The sequence below is a fragment of the Pholcus phalangioides genome, unplaced genomic scaffold (genome assembly GCF_987345545.1).
Source record: "Pholcus phalangioides strain wild (caught in Gottingen) unplaced genomic scaffold, Ppha-v1.0 ptg000027l_1, whole genome shotgun sequence".
In the NCBI taxonomy this organism is placed as follows: Eukaryota; Metazoa; Arthropoda; class Arachnida; order Araneae; family Pholcidae; genus Pholcus; species Pholcus phalangioides.
The window spans coordinates 13,238,614-13,258,252 of NW_028301617.1; the positions used below are offsets into that span (position 1 = coordinate 13,238,614).

Sequence of the window (19,639 nt, forward strand, 5' to 3'; positions counted from 1 at the left end):
CACTATAAAAGTTCGTTTATAAAACTTGAAAAATGCAACCAATAGGCGGATCAGTTAAGTTCTCTCGAATGTAACAGAGGTGTTTATTGGTTACGTTTTTCAAGTTTTATAAAATAACTTTCATAAAACTTTTAGAGTGAAATCCCATCCTTAGATTAGTCTCACTTCTGAAATATAAAATTTCATTTTTTCAAGTTCATAGACTGAATATCGAGTAAAATAAACTTGTAGGTATCGGGGGAACCACCAAAACTATTCAAGCGCTAGGGTCTTCAAACGTCTTAATCCGGCCCTGAGTGAACACCGTACGTGGATAACGTTGTTTAATAAAAGTATTTTTTTTAAAGTTTAAAAAAATTAACAGTTAAAAAATTTAAAAAAATAACAAATATTTAAAATAATATTTCAGATATTCATATTTTTGAATAATTTTAAAAATTTAAAAAGAAAAAAATTAAAATTTTTAAATTAAATTTAAAAGTTATTAAAGTATGTAGTCAATTAAATATTCGTAATGAACAGAACGGCTTATAATTTTGGTCCCGTCAGTGGCAGGTTTTATTGTATAAAATTGTGAAATATGGACAAAAGGCAGTTGAAGTTGCTATATCTCCATCTCAGAAGGAAACGGAGGGATAGACGTATGTAGGTACATAATATTAACGAGCAGGGACCATCATATGGTGTTTTTAAGGGTATTTATGGCAAATAATTAAAAAAATTCCGTGAAAAATCACCTTCAAAAAGTAGCCAAAGATCCGGACGAATTCGCTCCGCATCCGCATCGTCTGAATAGCTCCGAATAAACCTATTGTCAAAACTTCTATGTGCGGATGCGGAGCCCGCACTTAGGTTTTGACACCGGCGGACGACGTCCGGACCCTCATGAACATTTCCTAGGTGCGGAGATTTTTCGGCTCGTCTGAAAGGCGCAGTATATTCCAATTGTTAAAACTTCTTCCGGACCCGCATCCGCTCCGTGTGAAAGGGCCCTAACTCCGGAAATTCCGTAAGTTATTTATGAATTTCGCAATCATTAGAAACAAAACGCAAGCCGATCGAAGGACCAGTTACAGCTCTAGCCCTGTTACGGCCCGAAGTCACTTGATCGGTAAGACGTCGATTTTTTATACTACTAATACTTAAAATTTACTCAAAAAATCGGCTCCGAGACCTCTTGTGACCTCTGCGATCAAGAGTGTAAAGGGAAACTTTCGTTACAACCTTAAATTGGCATTTTCAAAATGAGCGACAAAAGTTCTTGTTTGCGAGCCGTTCGCAGCGAACAATTTTAAATTCGTGGGTTTTAAATTTTTATTACGTGGAATCATGGCAGGGTGGTAACTATGATTTTTGCCGCCCCCAGAACTTTAAAATTCAATAATTTTGTAATGGTGTTTTTTTTCCCCACCTAAAACTGCCGCCCGGGTCAGTTGCTCTCCTCTTCGCGAGGCAGTTCTCATAAGAATTAAATCCACCATCAGAAACAATTCATATGCCAAAGGAATGTGGATAATAATTGGATGCATCTATTGTAACGAATGTAGATAATTTACGTATTCAAATAAAGCATCCGGGGGATTTTTGGAGTCGGGCCTCTGGGGGGGGGGGGCTGAGGGCGTCTCTCGGGTTTGTGAGCCCCATGGCCCGTTCTGAGTGGGGGCTGCGGGTTGCTCCGGACAATGGTGGTAGAGTGCCCGGGCCATTCAGCCTGGGACCCCAATCGTAGGAACTGAGGGCCGGGCTGCGGGACTTGTTTTTTGAGCCTTGTGGCCCGGTTTCTCTCCAGCATAGCCCAACCTCTCTGGGGTAACTGGCTTATATCCCCTAAGGGACAGAGCCTGGGTCATGTCTGGTCTAAAAGTTGCTCCCCTCTAGTTACGGCCCTGAATCATGGAAATTCTGCTCCTGTATCGAATAGGTACCGATTTCCGATAGCTTTGTCGAAAACAAAAGGGAGACTAGCTTCAAGTTCAACATTATCCGTCGCCGTGAGTGTTGGACGATTCAGTTTTCCGACCCGAAGTTACATGGCTTGCGACATTAAGTGGCTTTATTACCAAAGAGAAAATAAATACTAGCAATTTTCAAATTTTCTAGAGCTATTTCTACTTCTGGATCGCGATTGCCTGTCTCTGGATGTCGATCGCATCATATTTCGTACTCGTTCAACGCTGCGATTTCTTGACGCAACAAGGCGATCTCAAATCCATCATCGACGTGCGCGATTTTTGCGGATACAGCCGAAACTTCAACGATTTTGTCGGCTATTAGAGCCAGTTTGTCAAACGGATCGGCTGAAACGCTCAAAATTTGCTGGACATGAACCGGAAGCCTGTAGCCATAGAGCACGTATCGCATCATATTTGAAATTGGAATCAAGCAAGCTCTTTCATCTTGCGCAAGAGATGACTAGGTTTTTTTTTTTGTCACCCAAGTTTAGCTCTTGTAACAACATGCGAAGTCTATCGGTCTCCTATTCTCAAAATTGACTAATAATTCGAGCTTTTAGAGCATCGTACTTCTGAGGATTTCGCAACAAGTCACTCTAAGAATATCTGAGCTCAGAGCTGAAATAACCAAATGCGGTGCATTGTGGGATAGATTTACGTCACCACCGCTAAAGGTTGATTTTTCTCACAGCGCTACTAGTGAACTTTGTTATTGCATCGCTACGCGAAGCGTTAAGCCGGGTTTTCCTAGGAGTAGAACTTTTGCGCCGGGTGCAGCGTGAAAACGCTGATATTCAGGTTTTTTGGACCAATCAGCGTTTTCACGCTGCGCGTGCTGTAGAAACCTGCTCCTAGGAAAACTTGGCTTTAGCTAATGAGGACTGGAAACTACTCGTTGGGTTCGCGTTACGGAAATAAATATGGCCGTTCGCGTGTACATTTTTCGATGAAAGCGAGAGCAACGGAGACAAATTAGTATAATTAAAAATTATTAATTCATGAAGTTGTTTACTATAATGAATAATAATTCTCTGAATTACGTTACTTAATTTAGTAACATGTCTCAGAGAGACAGCGTTACCGTTCAAAATGTTATCTAATTACACATACTGATTGAAAAAATTGTTCACTGTGATACCTCGTTATAAAAATACTCGGTGCTACGCGGCTCTACAATATTTGTTCTCAAATCTTGCTCGATGCGCCTTATTCTAATGTTATACTCCTCTCAATAAAAGGATATTATTTTACTGGTAAATCTCTCTATCACGATATATTTTCTAGACATTTTGAAAAGTCGCTACAATATTTTTTTATTTCTCGTTCAAAATCGACGTCAATATATTTTTAAACTCGTCCCCCGATATTTTTTCTTAATTCGTTTAATAACATCGATATTTTGTATCATAATGGTTTCAGCACTGATAGTGTTAATTTTGTAGGTATTGCTACTTTCTGTGCAGTCACAGAAATGTAATGCATTAAACACTCTTATATATACACACACACAATACACTGTATGCTCTGCTTACTAAGTACAGTACAAAAAGTCTAAATAAATTCTATTGATCAACAAATAAATTGTTTAATCCTTTAGTGCATTTTCTGGTCAGAGTATCAACACCGGTTTAAAAGAGATGCCAGCAGTGGAAATTTGGTGACACTTCTTTTTTATGTTGTGTGGAACAAGCAAAAAAAATTTCTAATTAATGATGTGAATAAAAGGCTATTTGTTATTGATTTTACCTTAATATGAAGACGGTAAATAAATATGTAAAAACATGAGAATTTGATGGAATTTTTGTCAGTCGTTTTGAAAATTAATTGAGCATTATAATGTTTAAACGTAATAATTTAGAAAATTTCCCTGTGCGAGTTTCATGTGCGTGCATAGCCTACCTCTTTCTCAGCCATTTGACGAAAATAAAAAGGATCCGGATGAATTAAAAAAATATATATATAGCTTACAAAAATTAAGGATATAAAACACAAAAATATAATACAATAATAATTATACAGGGCTCTCGGCTACTAGGACCATACCCTGATCATGAGAAAAAATAGAGGAGAAAATTGACAGGAAAGAAGATGCTCGATCATAACAAGAACCATAAATAAAGCATTTCCACAAACAATGACAATAACAAAAGCATTAATAATGCCTCATAGTTAAACAGATACTGAAAAAAAAAAAATTATAACAGTACAAAGTTACGAGTATGGAAATAACTAGAGAGGGAGGGAAAAAAAAAATTATATATATACATATGCACATGCAAATAAGTAACAAAAGAAACAGTAGCACGCATTAGCCGAAACACTACGAAAACAAAGAATCAAAATATAACAATAAATATTAAAATGAGATGTACCTTACATTCAATGAGAAAACCTTAATACTGCTGTCACATAATTCATAAGGAGCAATCAGGAGAAATAAGTAAAAAAAAAATATATATATATATAATAAAAAAAAAAAAAGGAAAAAAATACATCTGTTAAAAATAGCCCAGACTGATGGGAGGAAAAAAAAAAAATTAAACAAGATAACAATGAACTCTTTTCACTGAAAGCGGAAAGAAAAACAAGAGAGAGAGAGGGGGGGGATAACACAAACATAAAGGCAACATTATCTACTTGATAACAATCGGGGGGGGCGGGGGACCATCAAGTTTTGAGATGGGGCTTAAAAACCCTTTTTTTTTTTTAAAAAGTTCGACGTTTCTTTGCTCTTGCCGCGGGCGAGATGAGAGAATCGGTACAATCAATTTCACAAGAATTATTGGAACCAGGATCTTCATCAGATGGAAGGGGGGTCATTAAAGTTTATACCTGAAAAAATACCTGAGGCCTCCATGGCCACATTTACACCTGAAGGTGGCATGCACGTGTTTTGGAGAGATGATTTAACTGAATTCACGATCACCGGTATCAAGGATCTAATAGAGTTATGAAGGGATTCTTGGAGACTGGAGCTAAGCTCCTTGAGAACGATTTCGCGAAGCGCATTTATTTCCTCATGTACCAGAGATCTGATCTCAAGTTTCAAAGAGTTAATGTCCGACGACGTTGAAATATTAGCACGACCAGCATACGACGAATTATTTGATTTACACCTTGCGCGTGCAATATTTATAGGGACGTGGTTTTCAGCTTTGTATTTGAGGACTTTAGCTTCAAAAATAAATGACGAACAATTCCGGTCAGTGGCTAGGTGTGAAGCTTTGCAGTTTATACAAGAAACTGAATTTTGACATAGCTCAAAGACATGGTCATCACCACCACACTTTTTACACAATTGAAGAGGGGCTCTACAAAACTTTTTTCGGTGCGAGTAACTAAAACATCTAGGGCATTGATTTGGATGATCGATGAAGCGACGGGGATGGAAAATCAAGAACCACAATTTTACCTCACTTGGTATACTTTTACCAAGAATCGTAACTAATACTGTGTGTAAGGGATTATTGTCTTTGATGAAACGACGAACACTGATAACATGGAGGTTTTCACCAAGCAGCTCTTCAGCAATCTCGCTGACTGGAATATCAGTAGGAACATTATTGAGCACAAACTTAGATGAGATGGATTCCGTAAGAAGGAAAGGTTTAACCGGAATATCAAATATATTCTCAATGTTTAAGAACTCCTTCGCAATTTGTGGATTACCTGTGGTGATAAGAAGCTCACCATCACGTGTGAAGCGGATTTCATGAATATCTTTGGAATTAGAGATTTGGCCACATATAAATTTTTTCAGTTCAATAGGTCTTGTTTTCGGAACGGCTACCGGACCCGAAAATTTGATAGTATATAAACACGCGCAGGTTCAATAAGATCGATGATTTCAGCATCACAAATCGAGGACGACCAAACATTAGAAAGGCTGGGCACCTTACCTTTGTTGGCCGAAGAAAAGGAATCCGCCTTGGCAGAACACATGGTTTTTGGGAACTCTTTGGCACCTTCAACCATAGATTGAATTAGTTTATCATTGTTTTCATCTTACAAACAACATGACCACGTGGGGTAACTAAGCCTTTACTTATAGACTTAACTGTATAAAAATTCACTTTGAAGCGAGAAGGAAAAAAAAAAATTAAAAATAAAGCAGAATTTTTTTTTTTTTTTAACACCGAACCACTAGAACACACTCCCCGGCGTGTCTCGTAAATCCAAAACACAAAAAATATAATAATACCAACGCACGTGCTGCAACATTCGTTGGTAGTGATGATTATCAGTATTTTTTCTTTCAATATTTTAATTTATTAAAAAAAATAATTTTAATTTTTGGTTGTCTTGGGCAGGGCCGTCCCGTCTTTAGAGCGTCATGGGCCCCCCGGGCTAAGTAATTTTTCTGAGATTCCACCTAGCGAATTCTCGAAAATTTTAACTGGGTCTCATTTTTGTGAGGCCAACATTCTTTTGAGGTGCCCGGGTGGGCCCATGCGTTAAGGCGGCACTGGTCTTGGGGCAGACATGGTACCCCTATACCCCCTTCTGGATAGGTTTGTTACATTTTACTGTGGTAAAAATCTTACCCCTACTGTAAAAATAGGTTGAAGAACGGGTCATCGTTGAAATCAAATAGATTCGAAACAAAAAAACGGGACGCTCTACTTCAAAAAAGGACGTATGGTAAGCCGAAAATATGTGTAAATATCGTGGCCTGTACAAAGAAATAACTGACATACTTTGAGCAACACCAATCATTTTTGACTTCCGGCGTCCCTGAACCATTTCAAATATGCTGATTAATAAAATAGTTAGTTTGGATAGAAGTTTCTGATTGAATCTCGTTATTATTTTATTGTTTTATAATCTGTGTTGTGCTACCATTTTTACATCATTCATTGAAGCGTTTTACGCGCAACAGTTTCGATGAAATTTAAAAATTGCTCAAAAAATGTTTCCTTTGTTTCATTGATCAACATGTGATCTAATTCGAAAGACGGTAAAAAACGATCGCGCTGTAAACACTATGCACCTCTCCTCAAAATATTTCATTTAACAGTGTAGGAGAGAAAATTACCACATTTTGGGGGGAAAAAGTTGATTTTGGGAAACAATTTTTTTTTAAATTTTTCATTTGGATAGTGAACGAAGGTACTACGTAATAAGTTTACAACGTCACACTTGGTGTCATTAGAAAGAACGGAGAAAATTGGGGTTTTGTCAAGGCTTGGTGCGCCAAGCGTAAATTCCACCTCTGGCGGACGAGGTTTAGTTTGCAAAATATGTCAATATCAAATTCAATTGTCCAATTACACTAGACAAAGTGCTCAGTTTAGAGTTGGGGTTCATAGGATTGGTCTCAATAGATTTTAATACTGGGTGACACCAATTTATAGCGTAAAAAGACAAAAAGTGACGAGAATCTCCCAGGCCCGGCATTTCTCGGTATCTAATTAGCACAAGTTTTATTATGAGGTTTCAAGCTACATGTACTCGTATGATTTTTTTTTTTTTTAATTCTTGGAAGTGCGTCATAAAACACACGCAAGTTAGGATACTTTAGCGCGAAAAACTCCGGTCAAACACCTTTTTGGGGAAAGCACGAGTATGAGAATGTATTTTAGATTAGGCTGTTTCACGATTAATTTAAGACCGCATGAAAGAGAAGGAAAAAAAATGTCTGAGGAGAGGGGCAAAAATCTTATATTTTTAAACATTGTTTTTGAAAATCAATAAAAGGTGGCCTCTCCTAAGTCTTACCCCACGGGTCTCACAAAACCCAAGAACAGATTCAGAGATGAGGGGAAAGGGCATGGGTTCGTGTCCATATGTGTCTCTTACCAAAGCCTAAGACATTTTGTTTTCATATGCATAGGCGGAGATAGACTTGGAAGTCTGGGGGGGGGGCACAATGATGATGTCAATTCATGTGAGCATATATACATTAGATCAGTCGACTTCACCTTTGACACTGGGGGGGGGGGGGCACGTATCTCCGCCCATGTTCATATGACGCATTTATAAATCGTTATAATTTCATATTGACTTAAACATGGCTTTGTTGAAGTCAAAAGCCTATATTTTAGTACTGTGGTTCCCAAACCTTTTGAAGCTTGACCCCCTTCATACAAGAATTTTATCGGTCACATGAGATGATCATAAGAACCGTTTTCCAGAACATTCTTGATTTATTTTGTTAATGAATGTGTTTTAATTTTCGCAATCAGTAATGAATGAAATCAAATAATTTTTCGATACTTAATTAGCACAACAGTTTTATTATATGAGATTCCAAGCTACACGTACTCGTATGATTTTTTTTTCTTTTGATTCCTGGAAGTACGTCATTAAATACAACCGCAAGTTAGGATGGAATGCGCATCTTGCACGTCATTAGGGCCGTATTCACCGACATGGTTTAAACTGTAGTCACAATTCTTGGATAAGAAATCAACATAGATTGGTTAAAAATTCGAATTTAACCAATCCGTGTCGATCTCTTATCAAAAAATTGTGACTACAGTTCAAACCATGTTGGTGAATACGGTCCTTAATGGTGCAGACTGGGTAACCAAACTCACGGTCATCATTACAAAATGCAGAGCACAGTGCAAAAATATTTTCCATTTCCTTTTGTAGAAATAAAAATAGTTGATTTATTTCTCTCACGCATTATTTTTGAATATTCCCGATGTTATTGAGCTCTCCCAATATTTTCAATGACTTCACTTATTCCTCAAAAACGCTTTATAGACGACTCGCACTGCGTTATTAACTGTTCATAGTAAAAAATTTACACATTTCCCCTATACATTTACATACTATTCATCGAACTCAGTGTTTTTAATTTTTGAAAATATTTTAAAGTCGGTCGCTTGATTCTTTCTGAATCCCCACCCCAGTAAAAATATTAACACTTGATCATTCGATAAAATTACAATATACGACACAAGTGTGGTATCTATTCAGCTGAGTTGAGGCATTTTTTTTTTAGTTTTGACAAATTTTTACTAACGTTGTGAAAAATAAATTCCCTATTCGGATGTTTTAGTTTTGGAGAATGTCTCACGAGCCGTCCAGTTCATTAAAAGATCCCCCCGTGGATCGTAACACACACTTTGGGAACCACTGTGTCAGCATATATGAGCTATTAACTGAGTTAGGTCTGACTTCCCACGTATGGTTCCTGTTCAGCCTATATATGCTCTAAGAAAAGATGTCCGTTGCTTCTGTAGCATAGTGATCTAGCGTATCATCCAGATTGCAAAGGGATGTTCGTTTCCCCCACAGAGACAGTTGAATTTTCTTTCCTGAATTTCATCTTCGCAACAGCTAGTTGAAAAAACCTTTGTATAAATAGTGGAAAGTGACATCGATATCGCAAAAAATGTAATATGTAATCAAATCTGATTATGCGGCCGAATGTGATCGCACCTGGTAAGTCTGGCTGAAGTTATTGCGCATGAGAATTTGTGATTACATTCTTTCTGGGTTTATAAATGAAGTTAGGAGCAATTTCACTACAAACAGAGCATTTTTAAGGCTTACCAGAAACGAAAAAAATATTTCCGTGTTGTGTTAGGCTGTGTTTACACTGGACCCATACAATAAGCGATACTACAGTGACATCAACACGGATCGTATCGTTGCAGTATCGTCCAAGTGTGAACCCGGCAGTAGAAGAGACGGAAACACGATTTCTTGCTAAATATCATGATACATTGCATAGTTTATTTCGTGACTGCTCATAAAATTTGTTTAATTCCAAATATGTGGACAATTTTGTGGATCTTAAATGATTCGCCGAAGAAAATGGCAATTTCATCAGTCTTTCTGTAGAGTCAACTCTTGTCTTTTTTTTTTGGATTAATCAAGCTTCAAACGTGTTTCTTCTCCGTGTGGATTTTTTCGTGTCTGTATAAACTGCGGCGGTCCCTAAATTTTTCACTGCAAACGTCGCATTCGAAGGGTTTTTCCCCAGTATGAATTCTCATGTGGATTCTCAAGTTTGACTGATCTGAAAATTCTTTATTGCAAATAGAGCAGACAAAAGGTTTTTCATTGGTGTGAGTCCTAGTGTGTCTGACAAGATGACTCTTCAATGAGAATGATTTACCACAATGTTCGCATTTGAAAGGTTTCTCTGAGGAGTGAAACCTTTTATGAAGTGCTACATCATAAATACGAGCGAATCTTTTATTGCAAACATCGCATTCGTAAGGTTTTTGTCCGGTATGAACCTTTTCATGGCATACCAGCCGGGACCTCAGTGGAAATTCTCTATTGCAAATGTCACACTTGTAAGAATTCTCCTCGGTTTGAACCTTTTTACGCTTGTCTGGACGAGAACGACTGGGTAATGTTTTCTTGCTGGCATCACATTTATAAGTCATTGTATCGACGCAAATTCCACCGGTCGAGTTTGTGATTTGTATCTGCATCGAAAGCTTCTTAGAACGAATTCCTCGGGTAATATTTGTCTGTCTGTTGATAGAATTGTTCATTTTTGATTTTTTTGATTCCCTTCAAGATGATGCTTCCGTTTTCAATATCAAGCAAAACTGTTTCCAATTAACATATAAGAAAGTTTAGCTTCTGTATCTTGATTCTGATCACATCAATGAACTTCGGAAATACCTGAAGAGAAGAATAACACTTTAATTAATATGGAGTTATTTATTTGTGTTAAAAACAAAATAATTTCGGTTAAGCATATAATTGAGCTTTTATGAGATCCAGTTATATAATTTAACAATGTTTTTCAGCATACCATGTCTTAATCTGTCAATGGCCAAATGATAATGTTGCGAAAATTATGTAAATAGGCATCATTTACTATGTTTTATCATATTTATGTCATTTTTCACCTGTAAATAATCGGTAGCGCATTTTTTTTAAACCCCTCGAAATTTACGGAAAATTGGCACGATTGGCGACGGCTATAACTTAGCGACGTTATGATGCCAAAAGAGAAATGTAAAGATCTCATTTCGATACGAATCGTCGAGACAATTCTAGAAGGTTGATTCATCCCAGTGATTCCCAACGTTAGCGATGGAATGTTCCAGGGAGGCGGTAGAAGCTATGAGTATAACATAGGATTGTATGGGCAACATTGCGTTGGGGGGGGGGGGCGATGGGACAAAAAAGGTAGGGAAACTATGATTTAGGCTATATAAAATGCTTCCATACAAGGCCGGATCAAAACGTTTGAAGGCCCTAAGCACTTGAATGGTTTTGGTGCCCGTCCTTAAAAGTACATATTACTCGATATCGAATCTATAAATGAAAAAAAAACATCATCATTAAATGAAATTTTATACTTCAGAAGTAACTAATCTGAGGCAGAATTATGATTTTAATATTTTTAAGCACGGACATAGAAAAAAAATGTGGAGGGAAGACTTTCGACTTTCAAATCATTAATAATATCTCTCCAATAATGGATGGGAGAACGACTGCTTGTTAGGATTTCACAAAGTGGCTTCAAATGCAACCACTGAATCTTGGATTGGCAGATATTACATCATTTTTGGTGAACCATAATCATTGGGTACCCGTTCTTTCAGATGCATTTTCGAGTTGCAATCTGTTAGCATTTCTTTTACTTCCACGGTAGATCGAACTAAAGTCTTAATATCTATATTCTAGGAGTTCTAGATAGAACCACAAACGGGTGGCTCTAGGCAGAAGCAAAAAAAAAAAAAAAACTGTTTTTATGCAAAATTTCAAACTATGAGCGTGCTGAACTGAATGATTCACAGAGAAACCCGTGATTTTTGTTGTAAACGTGATTCTCACGCAATTCCAAAAGATCCGTAAGATCTGGCCAGGAAATTTGATAGTGTTAGTAGACATCGAAGAACTGGGATTCAAAACCAGACTTGCACAATCAGAGACTAGCACTCTAACCACTGGACTACCAGGTGACAATTTTTGATGCATTTCATCTGTCTGGGAACACAGCAGCGAGTTTTCGGGGTTTACTGGTGCGACTTATAAGCCAGACAGGCACCGAAACTGTCTCGCACGGGTAATAATAATTAACTATAAGATAAAACACCTGAAACCACCCAGTCGATCCGCTAATAACTCATGTTACCAGTTTTTCTGTATATATATTTGTGCCATCCTTTTGATATCTTCCACTATACAATCAACTGAAAATTTTAGGATTTTCTGCCTGGGGCTTGATGCTGGAAAAAAAATTTACATTAAAAAAAACCATTTTGGCAACTTTTTGTGGTGCTGACTAAAAAAATCAGGTTAATCCCAAAATTCCTAGGCTGAAGCGATCTCAGCTTTCCACTAGGATCGTATTTAGGGGCGGCAGGTGAGCTCCAGCCGCCTCCGCATAAGATTTCTCAAACCTATTCACAGCAATTTCCACAAAATTCTTACAATTATCAACCCAACATAGGACTAAGGGCAAGACTAAAGAATTAATTTCAATTTGCCACATCTAATAAAAAATTTTAATTTCTGAAAAAATGCTTTGATTTATAATTTTGCAAAAATGGAGTTTCATGTCTACAACACATATTCATATCTCAAAACAAAAATTAGAGCTCTAAATAGCAAATATTTGTGTGATCAGCCCCCTTAAAACTCCTGTGTTTTTTCTGCAGCAAATTATGACGGAACGTTTTTTACTTTGGAATAAAGATACAAAGAGCTGACAAAAATTTCATGTTGTTTTCAGACTGTAATTTATTGTTCGAGGCAAGATGCTCATCTACCACCATGAAAGTTAAAGTCAGGTCCCAGGTTCTATCCAGGGAAATAATATAGGTAACAATACATATTTCCACTAATGCACTTGAAGCAATTAGCGATAGATGACGCCTTCATTTCGAACCCAACTCGTTAATGGCAGTAAATTACAGTGTAGTGATATGGCTGGGGTTGGTATGTGGTAAAGTAATTTAACCACACCGGTGCCACAGTGGCGGTTCCGAACTGCAAGGTGCAAATGTGAGCCAATCTCCCTGTTAAAAGTGTCACCACAGAGTGAAACAGTCCTTCAACAGTACAAATATCCAATTATTACACTTCACTCCTGAAATATAGATGGCAGCACTGAAAATCAGACACAACACTATATACACACTCAGAGTATTAGGTACACACACTCACACTTCCATGACAATAGCAGAGTTGTGTTCAATTTTTGAAAGAAATACTTTAATTTGCCACTGTGGTGGTCCAGTGGTTGCAGTGACAGACTCTCAGTGTGATGACTCCGGTTTGAACCCCACTTTCGCAATAGAGGTGGTTGGCTGAAGTTGATTTTCTGTGGTTCTGAAATGAGAGCCAATCTCCTCGTTGAAAAGTCTTGCCAAAGAGAAAAACAGGTCTACACACACACACACATACACGATACAATTATTCAATCATTACACTTCCTTCACAGTTGGAAAAATTGACCGCAAGTGGCAGCATTACACACAACAAAACAGAAACAAACTTCATGTTAGGTTCTCAACACGAACCATTAGTCAGAAATTCTGTAGAGGAATATGAACGAGGAGCATGTGTGGTTTAGTAATAATAGACTTTAATTTGATAATTACAAATAGAAAACTTTAGGTGCCAATGCCGATTATTTAGATGCCATGACAACCTGGGATTTGTCAAGCCCTTAATTATGGATTAACTTATCTATATCCTTCAAAATTTTGAATATTTCCATTATGCACCATAAATTCACCCTTTATTATTCTGGGATTGGGGAATTCGTTCCATGTCATTGTATAATCATTTAATTAATAAGTTATACACAACTTCTTTTTTTGTTACATTAATACATTAAGTGTTTAATGTTATTCCCAAGGATGCCACAAACTTCAAAAGGTTGGAAAACACTGGTCTAGAGAATTAATTTCAATCTGCGACATTGAATAAAAAATTTTCATTTCAGAAAAAACACTTTGATTGATAATTTTGCAAAAATGGAGTTTGTAGGCCTACGCATACTCATATCTTGAAACAAAAATTGGAGCTCTAAGTAGAAAATAACTCATACAATCATGCCCACAAAACGATTGTGTTTTTCAAGTGGCAAATTATGATGAAAAGTTGTTTGCTTCAGAAGGAGGATACATAGAGCTAGCTGCATGAGATATTTCAAAAAGTTCACAATAAGAGATAAAAATGATTGTGCGCACGATGAATTTTTTCACGGACTCGTATATCACTAACTCTATTAAATTTCTTGGAATCACCTTGCAACATGAGTTGGACAATTCATATACATAACCTTTGCGTCAATCACACTCGGAAAAGTATCTGGAATTTTTTTCATTGAAAATTACATGAATAAAAAAGTTTTTTTCAATGCTTTATCATTCACATGTACAAACATTAATTATTGTCAGGGTTGGCAAGTTTTTGACACATGGCAGGTTTTGACGGTTTAAACTGTCATCAAAAAACCTTTGTCAGAAACCTCAAATATTGCTTTCAATATAAAAATTCCCATTGGAAATGTGCACGTTAATTGCAAGTAATGTTTAAAGTGACTATGTTATACAAAGAATAAATATTTAATATGATTCTAAAATAATTTTCTACTCTCTAGAATTATTTTGAACATTATATGTGTTTTCTTTTCTTATAAAATATACAATTTGAATAAAGCATAGCATAAACACTGGAAGGAAAACTATGGAATGATTTGACATTCTCTGATTCAAGATGATTCTTGACCTTCCAAAATTTCTTTAACTGCTTATATATGCGTGCATTGATATAAACCATCTGCTGTACTCTTTTTACAACAGATAAGTGTTTAAAAAAGTTTATTACATCATGTATGTAATGTTGATTTCTGTTATTATTAAATTGTCTAGATAACCACTGATACTTAAAACGATACTCTTGCATAACATTGAAATATATCTAGAAATCAAAATACTGAATTGTCGGACTAAAATGCCATTTAATTTGACAATGCTAGCTTGTATATGATGCGTAAGAAACTTATCCTTAGTCAAACTTAGTTATTCTTACTTCTGCACTATGATATGGTATATTTACTAGCATTTATAATGCAATGGTTTTCCAATGAGGCTTCTCGAATAGACATCATCATCAGCATCACTCTTGCGGTACATACACTGGATGATCCCCATAGAGATCAATGTTAAAATTGCAGATTTTAGCGTTTAAATGTGGAAATTTAGTGGGGTTTTCCGCTGCATCAATAACTTTAAAAATTGAATTGAATTTTTGATTTTCAAAATATTGAGTTCGCTTAGAGATACGAAGCCCAGAAAATTAAATATAAAATAATGAGCCAGACTCACTTTTGAGGCGGATGTCCATGCAATAATGTTGATTTCAACTTTTTATTTATATCTTCTCAAGCACGAAAATGAGAATTAATGTCTTGGTGTTGTCTTATATTATCCAATTGCATCAATCCATATAGTTTAGGATGTTTTGAAACTAATTATGGGCCCATATAAATTACAAAATTACATTGAAGACATGGGCGGAGGTACGGGGGGGGGGGGGCAGACCTCCAAGTCTATCTCCGCCTATGATTGAAGAAATTCCACAGCTTTAATCAAGCATTTTTTGAAGGAAAAACAAGCGGATTGATAACTTGAAGTTTAAAAAAGATTTCGAAATATCTAGCTCCCATTAAAAAGAAGAAAAAACGACTCATTTCTATGTTTCTTTAATTTAGATTTGTTTCTTTCATTAGTTGCATAGGAAGTCACCATGCTGATTACTTTGTATGTCCCTCAAGAAAAAGGGAAATATCACGTGATCCAAAAAGCCTCATTGAAACTGTATTTAAACGTGTAATATTTGGTATTAAGTCTTGTCAGAACTGATTTGGTTGAAAATACTCTTTAAAGCTCTGTGAATTTATACACTCTGATCTAAGAAATTTTTAGGTGAAAATAAATGAGTTTAATTAGTACATTAACAGATGCTGCATGAGAATTTTTATATGGAATAAAATTTTGGGCTGATCAGAAAATTTAAAATATCAAAATAGGTATTTTTTCACAGTAATTATAATTCTGAATATAAAACCCTTTAATCTACATAAAAGTAAGTGTTTCGTTATTTAACATATCTATTAGGTTAAAAAAAACTATTTGACAACATTGACAATAAGTTTTTGACTGTTTTAATACTGATTTATAGTTTCTGAAGTCTAAAACCTAACTCTGTGATGACCCTATCATACATATTTTGAATAAACAGCTCTATTCCACTTAGCAAATTGAACACAGGTAATGAGTAGCTTAGATAAATAAACCATAAAATTATATTTTATATGTTCTAGACACTTATGTTGAAAAATTCAAAATTGCAAATTATAATTAATATTTTGTTTTAATTATTGTAATAAATTAATTATCACAAAAAATGAGTAACTTTGTCTGGTTTTAATTTATACAAAAATTGCCACGTTTTTAAGACAAATAAATTTAATTGGTCGAATGGTCGACGCGTTTCGGCTCTTCAATGGAGAGCCGTCATCAGGACTTCGTGGTGAGAATTCACACGAATGAGTCGTGGAAGAGTGATGTTTACGTATGGTCATCCGAAGAGTTCGCCTTTGTATTTGCTGCGTCCGAGTGGTCTTTGGATGCGAATTGGGGAGCCATCTGTTGTAAAGTGTTGAAAGTTTTTTCACGACTGAGGTTAATAAAGCCTGTCCAAGAAGTGGTCTTCTCACCACGAAGTCCTGATGACGGCTCTCCATTGAAGAGCCGAAACGCGTCGACCATTCGACCAATTAAATTTATTTGTCTTAAAAACGTGGCAATTTTTGTATAAATTAATAAATTAATGTTTAAAAATAAAACATTGCAATATGCCAAAAAGTAAGTTTTTCATCATGTTGTATACCTATTGTGTTCAAAACATTATCGGAAGGCATTCATTTAGGTTTTCGACAGTTTAAACCTCTTTTTGACACTTGCATGTCAAAAACCCAATCCTGATTATTGTATATCCTAATTACAGTTGCTTTGATCATTTTTGCAAAATCCAGTGCCGATTCTTGAAACTCTCTTCAGAAATGGGATCACGATCTCATAACCAAAATAATCACCCTATCACAAATGAAACTAATCTTCTGGCCGTGGATAGCCTTTATGCCTTGAAGATATGTATAATAATGTTTCAATGAATTAAAATGAACAGATATCATGATATCGTATGTAACAACTCTCAACATAACTACGCTACAAGGAACCATAACATACTCATCCCACTCCAAATCAAAATCAAATATATGAGATGCAGTCTACATTTTGTTGGTCCAGTGATGTGGAACAAACTCTCCAGCAGCCTCAGAAATCTTAATAGCCTTTCAACGTTCAGGAAACGTTTAAAAACCTGGTTACTCAATGGAAACGATCTTACAAATTAATTTAAATATCGCAAAACATGTTCAATATCTATTTTGGATCTTCCAACAATTTTATGCTTTTTCCTTGTTTGGAATGAAATCATGTATAATGGTGGAAATTTAGAAAAAATCTAGCCTTCCTCTCTTTCGGCTAAATTAATTTGTAACATTTTGAGACCTCTTAATTCGGGAGTTTATTGTTGCCAAACATAGCAGTGGGAACAGTCAGGGCATATAATTGTCCTTTCTTCCCCTCTGCCAGCTCAATGACACTCGCATAATAATAATCATGATCAAGTGTTTTTTTATGTTCATTGGGATTGGTTTATGTGAATTACCCGATCGCCTCCATGAATCTGACTTTTATATCTTTGCCTAATTAATGATTTTGTTGATATTTTATGTATAACATGAATGCTGGGTATAAATCCCTCGAAGATTGCTTGTGTCATCAACCACCCCTTTTGAAGATATGAAATATTCTAAGCTGCTGACGAAATTTTGCTGACAAGGGGGGGAGGGGGTCAAAAATGGTTAAAAATCTGCTTACGTAATACTTGAACAGCCCCTACCGCATAAACGCCCTTGGCATCGTGGACCAAATATAACTCTGGGGGTTATCTGATGTGGCCTGCCCTCCTCAAATCTAATTTTGCAAAAATAAACTAAGCGGCACATTTACAGATCGCTTAAGTGTCCTGTGGTACATTTCCAGAGCATTTAAGCGGCCCATGGCACATTTTCAGATCATCTAAATGACCTGGGACGCAGTTCCAGAACACTTAAGTGATCCGAAACACATTTAGAGATCCCTTGAGTGACATGGGACGTAGTTTTAGAGCACTTAATTGGCCCCCAGTGTGGTTCTACATCACTCAAGTTATCCGCAGCACATTCTCAGATTATTTAAGTGACGCGTGGCAATTACGGATCACTTCAGTGATGCATGGCACAGTTCCAGAGCACTTAAGTGGCTCGGGCACATTTTCAGATCACTTGGATCCACAAAACATTTAGAGATTACTAAAGTGACTCTGTAGGGCACTTATCAATGGGGGGGGGGGATGTTACTTCAAGTGCTCACAAACTATCGAAAGGTTTTTCTCGTTTTTGATGCACTGAGTAAGATGCCATTAAGAATATTTCATATTTTCATAAAAGGTGGTTGATGATGTAAGCATCATCCAAACCCTCCTCTTGTCATCCAAAAGTCAGCAAATTGGAACGGCCCCTTTACACTGTTGTCACACTAACATGACCTGGCTGCCTGGGACTACATCATGTTTGACAAAAGGAAGAACGACGTGCGAGGTCAGCAGCTGCAGAGTTTTACAGGTTATTGTCCATAGATGGTGCACCAACACAAGCGTGGAGTGGCTCACTGCAGCCACTCTGAAACTCCCAGCCAAATGGCGGAACTGCTTGCACAGGAACGAGGAGTACGTCTAATAAATATCTTTTCTTTTTTTTGTGAATAAAATATTTTCCACCCTGGGACTGCATTTGTGTCAATCATTTCTGTAAGAAATCTATCCTGAATTGGGAGCATAATTTTCAGCATTTGAAATGAGCTGGGGCGACACACAGTTAATACTTAACTGTAAATGTTTTAACGACCATTCAATTAGGAAGATCAATGACCTTCCTAATTTTTTTTTCAGTGCATGATTTGTACGGATTTACAAACAGTGCGGAAAGTGGTCATTGCGTGATTTATTTTTCAGCTGTAAAGTTGAAGCTTGAGTAGGCTGACCATATTTCCTTGAGAAATACGGAAAATATAGATTCCAAATACGAGACATTGTCAACAAACCTGTCCACATCATAAACAAACTCTGCCTTCCTCCACCAGAGGGGGCTATCAATACAGATATTTTACAAGAAGCCACATTTTCATCGCAATGCATCATTGCCTTGTTCAATTTTTCTTCCCGTTCTTATGATGGCCTCCTTGAAGGGGTCAGCTGACACCTTTTTTATTTTTTAGCATGGGGCCAAGGTAGTGAAAGGGGGGGGGGTGTAAAATATTCTTCCCAAAATTAATAGAAATTAATCATAAGAATAAGTCTCTGCGTTTTGAAGACCCCCGAAAAAATATTATTTCCACCCTCCCCCCCAGAAACAGTGAAAAATACCCTAATAATCTACTGACCTGTACTCGAATGTGAACTCGACACGAATGAATACACCAAAGGAATTAGTGAATCCGTGGAAGGTGGAATCCTAATTGAATCGTTTCATGACAAGTTATGACCATTTAACGATTAAACATTGACGAGAGCACGATCCAAACAGCAATTATTATATTGACCGACAGTTGGGTAAACATTGCCGTCTGTGACTGCACTTG

The 19,639-nt window shown here is 36.6% G+C and overlaps 1 long non-coding RNA gene across 1 annotated transcript; it reads right to left on the bottom strand.

Moving 5' to 3' along the window:
* Positions 1–8,168: 8,168 nt before the first annotated feature.
* LOC149068480 (uncharacterized) lies at positions 8,169–19,632 on the bottom strand. Its single transcript, XR_016195189.1, has 2 exons — positions 19,442–19,632; positions 8,169–10,547 (listed from the first exon to the last, which is right to left on the bottom strand). It is a non-coding gene; the product is annotated as an uncharacterized LOC149068480 (long non-coding RNA).
* Positions 19,633–19,639: the final 7 nt, after the last annotated feature.